A 12,192-nucleotide genomic window follows, 5' to 3' on the forward strand; every position below is an offset into this window, starting at 1 on the left:
CACTAAATATCCACATCAGGAAGTTATAACTGTAGAGGACTACGTGCTCACAAACAGGGTGTTCCCAATAAGTCCTGCTCTCGCAAACGAAGCAGGGCGTTCCCCATAAGTCCTGCTCTTGCAAACGAAGCAGGGCGTTCCTTCCCTGTTTACAGGGAGAACTAAGGAGCTAGCTGCTAACAGCAGATCCTGGGGGCTTGTTTATGTGTAAACATCTTGAAAATCCAGAAAGTCAGGGAAAGGTCAGAAAAACAACAATGTGTCTTGTGACTTGGTAACATTCCACAAACGACTGTATAAAATAAAGCAGAGCTCGACTTTCAAGGCGGCCGCCATGTTTGTTTTGTCTTGTGTTGTCTTGTGTGTTCATTCCTTTGTTTAGGAAACACGCGGACCCCAACATATAACAATCTCAAATTAACAACTTAACATCACAACTAGAGGAACTAGGGAAACAAGAGCAAACTAACCCCAGAGCTAGCAGAAGACAAGAAATGAACAAAACCAAAAATGAATCGAAGGAAATTGAGACACAAAAAAACTATAGAAAAGACCAACAAATCTAGGAATTGGTTTTTTTTTCCAAAAAAATTTAGCAAGATATGTAGATCACTAGTTCAGCCAATAAAGAAGAAGAGACAGATGATTCAAATAAACACAAATGACAAAGAGAGTGTTACCACTGACCCCACAGAAATACAAAAACCCACAGAAACTACTAGGAACACCTTTAGGTACACAAGCTAGAAAAACTACAATCGATGGATAAATTCCTGGAAACATACACTCTCCCAAGACTGAATCAGAAAGCAATTAAATACCTTAACAGACTAATAACGAGTTTGAAAAGTGAATCAGTAATAACTTGCTTAAAAAAAAAAAAAAAAAAAAAAAGCCTGGGACCAAATGGATTCACAGCAAAATTTGGCTAAATATATAAAGAATGGTAGGTGCCACTTCTCCAGTCCCAAGAGGTACTCCTCCCTAACTCATTTTATGAAGGCAGCATCATCCTAACACCGAAACCTGGCAGACCTGCAATAAAAAAAAAAAAAAAAAAGACTTCAGGCCAATATCCTTGATGAATATAGATGCAAAAATACTCAACAAAATATTAGTAAACCAAATCCAGCAGCACATCAAAAAGTTAATTCACCAAGATCAAGTAGTCTTTATTTCTCTGATGCAAGGCTGGTTCAACACACACAAATCTACAAATACGATTAATCACTTAAACAGAACTAAAAACAAAAGCCACGAGATTATCTCAATAGATGCAGAAAAGGCATTCAATAAAATGCAACATCCCTTCATGTTAAAAACCCTCAAAAAACTGTGCACAAAAAGAACATACTTAAAAATAATAAGAGCTATCTAAGACAAACTCACAGCCAACATTATACTGAATGAGCAAAAGATAAAAGCATTTCCATTGAAAACTGGAACAAGACAAGGATAGCTTCTCACACTACTCCTGTTCAACATAGGACTACAAATCCTGGCCAGAAAAAAATAAGGCAAGAGATAGAAGTAAATGGAATCCAAATAGTAAGAGAAGATCTAAAACTATCCCTATTTTCAGATAATATGATTCCATATCTAAATAATTCTATAGTCTCTGCTCAAAAGCTCCATGATCTGATAAACAGGGATTCTTTATTTATAGTAATTTATTTTGTTTAAATTAATCAAAATTATTTACTGTACTCCTGATGTAAGTCCAATATCCTAAAGTAGTGACTACATTATTCTTAACCCTGTCAAAATTCATGGAGTTAGAACAATAATCTACATCTTACAAAACTCTGCCTTCTGGACATTAGAAGTTTTTGCCTCAAGAAAGATAACATTGATTTTGTAACCGCCTCTGTATGTGTGGTCATGAGTGTGTATGTGTGTCTTGTGTGTCCTTGTATGTATGAACATATGATAAAATTCTTGTAAAATTAAATGTCACATTCATCTGAGCACTAGAAATAGTCTATGCTTGTTTGAAGAGTGGCCATCAGCTTGTCTCTCATCCTGTCAAATGCCAGCTGATGTGTTATGATCACTTCAGGCCAAAACATCAGTGTGCCATACGAAAACTGGCTCAATAAAAGTGGGAGAAAATGCAAGACAATCTGCTAATTTTGTGGAGATTGAATTCCATACTTTTAATTATTTAAGAATATTTTAGCCAGTTTCCCTGCAGATGAATCAATAAGTCAGAAATCCCATTTGGAGTTAGGCATGAAAAGAAATTCATCTGAGTAGTAAGTTCCATAAAAATTGTTTATTTTAGTTTTGTACTCTAGTTGTACAGGAAGCTTTTGTCCTGTTATTTGCAAAAGCAAATTTTATTTTGTGTGCATGTGTGCTTTGAAATTTCCTTATTGAGTAACCATTTAGATAAAATTGTATCTATGTGTCTATACAATTCTTGAGTTCCATTTCTGGGTCATATTGAGAGGACACAATCCATTCCTGAAGGCAGATCTTACAGCAGTCTTGAGGGCATCCAAGTGTCAGCAGCTGTGCCCAGCAGCTGTGCCTAGCAGCAGTGTCAGTGGCCAGTTTGTTCCCATGTTATCCACTGTGGTACACTAATCTGACTGTTTCTTGTATTATAACTTTGGTTTCAATGTTTATCTCAGAGGAGATTTTGAATAGAAAGTCTTTTTTAAAAAATACTATTTATTTCAGAAAATATACTAACAACTTCAAGGAACATTGTTAGTTCACAAAGAACCCCTGAAGAAACAAACACTGATTTACTGAAATATAAGCTGCTTAAGTCTTTCATTTTTCTTCTCCGTATGTTCTAATAATGTATTTCATAGACTAAAGATTAATACAGTATTTGTGAAGTATGCTAACTGATGTGTATCTGAAGACATTGTTTAAATGTCTCATTAACAATCATCCTTTAACTCTCTTTTATAATATATTTTAATCACATAAATGATTATTTTAGCAAATATAAATATATAGGACATTTGTCATTTAACAAAGTATTTTCCTGCAATCTGAGGATGTAGCAGTGAGCAAAACAGTCAATAAAATGCATAATTTAAGAGGATCACATACTAGCATGGGTCAATAGAAAAATATAGAATAAAATAGATATCATATACAGGATGATTACTACTGTGGAGAAATAAGAAAAGTAAGCAAGGTAGACAGTGCTAAAGACTGGAAGTGAAGTTGAAGTCTGTAAGTTGAGGTGATCAGAGAAAAATTCACAGAGAAGGTGATATTTGAAAAGCAACATGAGGAGATAAGGGAATAAAATATGCATGTATTTAGGGGGAAATCCCAGGCAGAAGGAATGACAAGGGCAATAGTCCTGGTGTGTTCTAAGACATTGAGAAAGTTGATCATGCGCATTCAGAGGGAGGCTGTGACTTTCTTCTCTCATTCCAAGAAGAGCAAATTGCAGCTCTCATAGACTTAAGAGAGAACAATACAGTTGTTCACTTTAAATAAAGGTATACTTAAAATAAAGGCTTCTTATTGCTGACATACTTGTAAGTTTTAATGTTTTCCGTGAAACAAGATGAGTATATTATTTTTGGTTAATTGATCTCGATTGCTCACAAAGCTAGTTATTTAACAAAATAAATACAAAGCATATTACTTTTTAAAATTTTCCAACAAGTCATTTTATGCCTTTTCTGAAATATCTATTCAATATGGTTATTTTATACACTTTATTTTCTTACCATATAAAATACATTTAAAAGTATTTAATACCATGATATGAATTTATATAATATATATAATTTGAAAAACATAATATAGAAGTGTTTTTAAAGTAACTATTTTACTTTAGTTAGACACATATATTTTGAAATTCTGTGTCAGTGGGTAATTTGTGTATCCAATTCAATCTATAGAAAAGCTGTATAGAATCTACATTGTAATCCTTCAAGGCTATGCATACATTGCGCTCTCCCAGCTTCATAATCTTCAAGGGAGGCAATTCAAATCTTTTAAGTTCTTCTGAAATTATTTGAAAACCTTAGTTTGGAGAATAATTTGTTTTTAAGTGTAAAGACTATTGATCACACAATTTTGCTTTTGATATTTTGAACAAAGGATTTATAAAGTTTTCTACACATGTTAGTGAAAATTTTGTCAGCTAAATGATATTTAATTTTTTCCTATTCTTATCTCAGGATGAGATCTCTTAGGATGATAGGGAAGAAAGATTCTTTCACAAAGATTCTCTTTAGTTTTAATGCTTTTCTTAAACCATCTCTAGCAATGCTGATGATTGTTTGTTTGGTGGTTGTTGCAGGCTATTTTATCCACATAAATCTTCATCCTTAGAAATGTCTTACCGCTGTATCTTCAGTCATTGTCTATCTGTATGGTGATTACTCCCTAAAAAGCATCTTTAGCTGATATATTTCTCCCCATCTCAAGACATATATAAACAATTGCTATCAGTTACCTGTATTTTAATAGCTCCAGGCCATCTCACATTTAATATATGTAAAACTCAATTTATTTTGCCCCACAAACCTCTCCTCCTGTGTTTTCTATTTCAGAGAAAGGTGCCAATAGTTCCAACATAGCTGAAGCAGAAAGGTGAGTGATGTAAATGTTTAACACACTTTCTCTCTAACTACACATTTGTAAAAAGACCAAGTCCTATTAAGACAATCTTGTCACTAGTCTCTGAAAACTGTGTTTCCTCCATTCTCGGTGTCACTACTTTAGTATAGAAAATCTTATGCTCTTGTGGAGTTTTGTAAAACAGTTTTCTATTTGACCAATTTTTGTCTGATCCTCACCACAACATTCTCCAAAATATAGCCAATAATATTTTCTTAAATGCAAATTTGATCACATCCTGATTTTGCAAAAAAGTTTCCTATACTCTATCTTCTGTCGGGAAGACTCTCTTCCACTGTTTACATTATCCAATTCTCCCTTGTTCTCTAGTTCACAGCATAGACATCTGTTCTTTGAAGATTCCCTTACACCAAGCATGCCTGGTTTAGTTTCCCCAATCACATGGCTTATTTGTATGTTTATTCCCTAATAATCAGTATACTTCTCCACCAGGCTATAAACAGTGAGAAAAGGAATTGTCTTTTAAACTTTACATGCAAGACTGAGCACAGCGATGGACTCAGCAAATACTCGATATTTGCTAAGTTGAATTACTTTTTATAGCAGTCTTAGCTGATGAATATATGATTTGAGTTCTACTTTGAAAAAGACAACTTAGAAGGTGCTATAGAAATGTTAGATATACAGTGACGTGTTACATTGCTGCCTTCATGTAGTTTATGGTCTAATATTGACCATACAAGGTATAAACTTATCAAGGATAATGAACAATAAGCCATTTACTTACTGCCAAATACAAAATACTGAAAATCATTAAACAAAAAATTAAGTGGCCGGGCGCGGTGGCTCAAGCCTGGAATCCCAGCACTTTGGGAGGCCGAGACGGGCGGATCACAAGGTCAGGAGATCGAGACCATCCTGGTTAACCCGGTGAAACCCCGTCTCTACTAAAAAATACAAAAAACTAGCCGGGCGAGGTGGCGGGCGCCTGTAGTCCCAGCTACTCGGGAGGCTGAGGCAGGAGAATGGCGTGAACCCGGGAGGCGGAGCTTGCAGTGAGCTGAGATCCGGCCACTGCACTCCAGCCTGGGTGACAGAGCGAGACTCCGTCTCAAAAAAAAAAAATAAAAATAAAAAATAAGCACAAACCCTAGTACTAGTGCCTCTCTAAAAATGCCTCTCTTTTCAAACCCCAATTCAGTTCTTTTTTTTTTTTTTTTTTGGTCTGTAAATAGTATCTTTTCATAATAAATGAGAATCCAACTTATCCAATTTGAAAATCAAGCATTTTGCAAATTAACATATCTATTTACTTTCAGTTGCATAAATCAGGAGTTGCCAAACCCCAGGCCATGGACTGCTACCTCCCTTGGCCAGGCAGCACAGAAGGAAGTGAGCAGAGGGAAAGGAAACAAAGCTTCATCTGTATTTAGAACCACTCCGCATTGCTCACATTACAACCTGAAGTCTGCATCCTGTCAGATCAGCAGTGGCATTAGACTCTCATGGGGGTGTGGACCCTATTACAAACCGCTTATGTGAGAAATCTAGATGGTGTGCTCCTTATGAGAATCTAATGTCTGACAATCTGTCATTGTCTCCCATCACCCCCAGATGGGACCATCTAGTTGCAGGAAAGCAAGCTCAGGGGTCCCACTGATTCTACATTATGGTGAGTTGTATAATTATTTCATTATATATTACAATCTAATATTAATAGAAATAAAGTGCAAGATAAATGTAATATGCTTGAATCATCCCCCAAACCATCTCCCCCATCCCCTGGTTTGTGGAAAAATTGTTTTTCATGAAACTGGTCCCTGGTGACAAAAAGGTTGGGAACCTGTGGCATAAGTGTATGTTAAATTTCCCTCATATGCTCTCTACTGTGTCAAATATTGGAGAAATAGACACTAACCGTGCAGTTTGCCATGTGGTTAGGAAAAAAAGAGAGGCAAATACATAATCTGAAACAAAATGGTCATTTTAATGATAACTATAAGCAGAGGGTAAGAGCAGGAATCAGGACTAGCTTCAATATTCATTTATCTCTGATATTTTGGGAAAAGGGGTGGTATTATAATGATTTAGGGCAACTGAATGAAAAGTGTAAACATTATCATTATAATAGTGCCCATTAAATTTAATAGGTCTTGATATCCTTAAGCATAAAAATATTTTTATCATACAAGTTATCTCCATTAGTTGATAACAACATACATACATCAAAGTACTAGTAACAATAGAGAAGTTATTGTTTTAAAATTATTTGTGAGTAACTTTATTTCATAAATATTTATAGTATTAATCCTTCACCAAAGCCTTATACTAGATCTAGATTGTATATATTTTTTCTTTTTCAAACTTATTAGAATATGAGTTAAAATTTACCGTAAGTTAAATACCAAATGAAGGAACCATAATAATTTTTGGTGATTTAAAACTCTTCTCAAAATAATGCAGAGATGGTTAAGTCTTTATAAACCAAATTATTAGCAAAGAAAATTTTTTTATTATGAAATCGATGTGATTATAGCAAGACAGATATTATAAATTTCTCAATATTGTAAAATAATTTTTCACTTCATCCCCATTGCTAACCACCAGGTTTGGAATATACTGAGCAGTCAATAAATATTTGAGGAACTGAATTTACCTTATTTTGTCTGCTGTGACTCACTCTTCTTCTGAAGGGGGACAAATAATTGCCCAGCCTTTACTGGACATTCTTTTATAGAGATTTTTTTTTTTTTTTTTTTGGTGTAGAATTTGAGTCTCTCTCTCTCTCCACACACACACACACGTCTGTCTCTATACACACACACATATGTATGTATGTATACATGTGTAAATTTATTATTATATATGCATGTGTGTGGATTTTGATATAGATGTATATAAACATGTGTATTTATTCCATTAGGTTTTCTTTGTATTTTCAGTAGTGATAACTATATGCAACAATAAAACTTGTTTGTTTTTGAAATGAGATCTAAACATTTTTGAGTAACTAAAAAACCCTTGGTGCCCTTGAAACTCAAATCATCTGACTTCACTGTTAAGGCACAGAAGGAGGTAATACAGAAGGGAAAAATGCACAATGTAGCAATAAAAATTAATTGCACATTATTTTACAATTACTTTCAAATATTTGTTGATGATATGACCATACTATCCCCTAAAACTCAGTTTCTTGGCATTTTCATAAATACATGTTTGTAATTTTTCTCTAAAACATATTATAGATTTCATAACACTTTGCCACATTGAGTTAAAAACAAGTTGACTATTATAAATAGTAACATTTGCTATAGGTGCTTTAACACCACATGGAGTCAAACAGCAACTACCAAGTCCTGTACATACAGTTTTTGGTTTTTGTATTACAATGAAGGGTTTAAGTTAGTTTTATGGGAGGCATAAATATTGTGTGCATAAATATTGTAGTCCCTTTTGAAGGGATTTTTATATATATATATATACACACACACACACACACACACAATAATGAGGCAAAAATATGTAAGTTGAAACTGAAGCATCTTGATGAAACGTTGTATTCTTGTGATACCAGAAAGCAAGGAAGTACTTAAAATACTTAAAAAATAATGAAACACACACACACACACACACACACACCCATCCACAATAATGGGTGTATGTCAAAGGAACATAGACATCAACTGATAGAGCTTCTGGTAGTCAATCCTAGAACAATTTGAGCAAGAAAATACAGTAATACTAGAATGTAACACATAATATAAATAACCATGAATTCATACCAATATGAATATGTGCTTGGATATATAAAGAAATAAGGAAAAATAAACAATTCTCTCTTGCAGAAAAATTCCAAATAATTAAGCAGATATGCTACTCTCAAATGGAATATAACTCTTAAGCTTTAAGTGTGGGCGATTCATAGATACAATTCTTCCTTCCATAGAATACAACACAGAAAGGGGATAAAAAGAGAAATTTTATAGTGGAGAAACCTGAAAATCATGATTTCAGGGAGATGACTAAGGTCAACACCAACTGTAAGTAGTGTTCATAGCATAATATAATGTAATGAAAGTGGCAATTTAAATCTGTGCTCTTCCCCTACCTCTAAGCTCTTACCTGTAGACTTGACAGAGCTTGGTTCATTCTTTATGAACAGCTCATCCTTTATGATACTACTTATTTTCTATCCCTTTAGTTTTTGCAAATGTTTCCAAATATGGCCTAATTGCAGCCAGATATTCAGATAATCTTTTCTTAAACTCTGTTTAAATTGTATCAGATATTATTAAATTAAAGTTAAATATTGCCACATATTTCAATTCTAAATCGAATGACCATGCATATTCAGATAATAGTTTTAAGTGACTCCCACTTTTTCTTGCTCATTTTCCCGCATTCATCCTTCATCGGCATCCAGTCTATGTACACAAAAGAAGGAAATGCATAGACAATATGGGTTCCTCTTGAAAAAACAATTCAAGAGTGTTTTGTGTGAACTTTTATCACAGTGTTTCCCATAATAGCTTTCAGATTCTTCAAAATTATAGCTTACAGCAGAATTTACAGGTATAAACGTAAGATAAAATAACTTACTTTCAATATTTTCCCAAGGCTGAAATTTTCATCATTATTTAATGAGCTAACAGAAAGAATTTAGCTTTATATAAGCATGGCCCCTAAACATTCAAGCTTATGTGAACAATAGAGGAATTTGAAATTTATATTTAATAATATAAAATGTTTCCATTACATAACTTCCATGTGTCATATAATTACAGTATTTTTTGAACATTTTCTAGGCAGCATTTTACTTGTTTTGTTTTATTCTATGTCATTTAATGTTTTCTTTCATGAAAGAAAATTATTTCTATACATATGAGTCTTAGAGGTCCATTTTCATTTCATATTGCATCTCCTATGGGTCGGACCAGAGCCCAAAGCTCCTTCCACTGTCAGAAGTCACTCTGCATCTGGCTGCTCTCAGTAGAGTGTTGAACAGAATTGGCAAAAGTTGAAACATGGACATTTCCTTTCATTATATTTAAATGAAAATCCTGTGTACTACATTCATGCATCACTTGACAAGGGGAATACGTTCTTAGAAATATGTCATTAGGCAATTTTGTTGCAATGCAAACAGCATAGACTGTACTCACACAAACCTAGATGGTCTAGCCTACTATATACCTTAGCTGTGTGGTATAGCCTATTGCTTCTAGCCTACAAACCTGAACAGCAGATTACTGTGTTGACTACCATTGGTAATTTTAATGCAGTGATATTTATGACACTAAATATATCCAAGAATAGAAAAGGTACTGTAAAAATATGATGTTATAATCATATGGGACCATCTTCATGTATGTGGTCCATTATTAACTGAAAAGTTATGTGACACATGACTGTATTTGGAAGCTGCCACAGTAAAATCCTCAGAGGAATGATTTTCTATTCCACTTTTATATACATGAGATCTGGAGCAATATCTTAGAGAATATTAATGTTAAGAGACTCTATTAATCTTCTTCACTATAAACCAACAGCAAATTGTCATAAACATACATCTTTGGTTTTAATGTCACTTTTGTAAAATATGGGACCAAATAATTTCTACTAAACTAACAATTACCACATTGGATACAGCTTCAACTTCAGGCACAGTGGACAAGAAATGATTATGCTGCAAATATGGCTTGTACTTTGCTCACTATTCCTCTTTTTTTCAAGATTCCGCCTCAGGTGCGTTGATACAGATTGTGTCAGAATCCAAGGAATGGATGTATGCAGAATACTCCACTTCCTGTAATTTCAAACTTGCAAATTTTCTGGGAGGGTACATCAATAACATACTTTTGGAATTTACCTTTATTTATAAGAAAATTTAATTGTAAAATTTGTAATTTTTTTGTAATTTTTGATTTTGGTTTATGGATTATTTCAAGGATCTGATTTAGGCTAAGAAAGACCCACACATCTTTTTAAAAATAAGTTTGCTGTGTTAGGATGTTTGCAAATTTCCCAGAGTGTAAGCACACAGATGCCGAATTACTGAAACTTAAGTTTTTGACTTTCTACATGGAATTTTATCATTCAAATAAAAAACATAAATAGGTGGATAGAAAAATAGATACTTAATTGTTAAATAGATAGGTGTCTGAATTTGTCACTTTTATTCTTAATGTTATTTTATGCCATCTCAACTTTGCTTCATTAGTCAATTACTGAGAACTAAAATTAAAGGTGTAAATGCCAAGAAATGTATTCTATATTATAGGCAATATATATGGCTATAAGTTTTTTTTAGCCAATTACTAAGGCAAAGAATAAACACCCTTAATTAGAAAATCAACTCAATGTTATAGTAAGTAAAAATCAAGTGAACTATTTCTTGTTCACTGTATTAGTTCGTTCTCACAATGGTATAAAGAACTACTTGAAACTGGGTAATTTATAAAGAAAAGTGAAGCGGTGTAATTGATTCACATTCCTGTAAGCTATACAGGAAGCATGGCTGGGGAGGCCTTAGGAAACTGAAAATCATAGTAGAAAGCTGAGGGGGAACCAAACATGTCTTCGTATGGCAGCAGGAGATAGAGCAAATGAGGAAGTGCTGCACACTTTCAAACAACCAGTTCTGGTGAGAACTCACTCACCGTCATAAGAACAGTAAGGGGGAAATCCGCTCCCATGATCCAGTCACCTCCAACCAGATCCCTGGATTATAATTCAACATGATATTTGGGTGGAGACACAGAGCCCAAGTGTATAGTTCACCATTTTGAAATCCAAAAACCTCTCAAAATAAATACAAATTTTGTGAAGTGTATGACAAAGTCTTGGCTACACGATTTGAATTGAATTAATTAGAACTTCAGTATAACTGCTCCTTTTCCCCCATTCCTCCTTCTGAGTGTGTGTGTGTGTGTATATATATATATATATATGCATATATAAAGAAATATGTATCATGCAAAAACTTTACCATTATCTAATATATGTATTTCATGTGAGAACATACCTTTCTGAAATCTGAAAAATAAAACGAACATTTCCATTGTAAATCTGACACTTCAACAAAGATCATTAGATCAAACAAAGAAAATCATATTGAATTATATATTCTACAATGAAAAAAATTTTTTTTTTACTATTTTGTTTTTCATCATCATCTTCTTTTCCACTACAGTGAAGGAGCAATCCAGCTTTAGCTGAGGGCTAGGACTGCAGTGTGTTCTTGAGAATTTACAGTTTACTAAGTGAAGACAATTGTCATGTTTGGTATCAAAATTCTGAATGTTTCCACCAGGTTAGTTAATTTTTTTTTATTTAGAAAACTCATTTGAAGATGAAAATGGATATATTACATACAACATGAGTTACTGAGAGAATTAGAGTAAGCTAGATTTTCTAAAGTATGTAAAACGCTTGATATATTTTATTTGTATTTAATTGTATAATTACCAAGAGACAGTAACATCAGTGAAAATATACAATGATAAAAACGTTGTTTATATTACTAATTAATAAGAAACAGGATCAAATTATTTTATTCTCCATTTAAGTGATAACAATAGTAACAATGATCACAATAATAAATAGTAATAATTTTAGTAAATACTCATT

Source organism: Papio anubis, chromosome 3, assembly GCF_008728515.1.
Source record: "Papio anubis isolate 15944 chromosome 3, Panubis1.0, whole genome shotgun sequence".
In the NCBI taxonomy this organism is placed as follows: domain Eukaryota; kingdom Metazoa; phylum Chordata; class Mammalia; order Primates; family Cercopithecidae; genus Papio; species Papio anubis.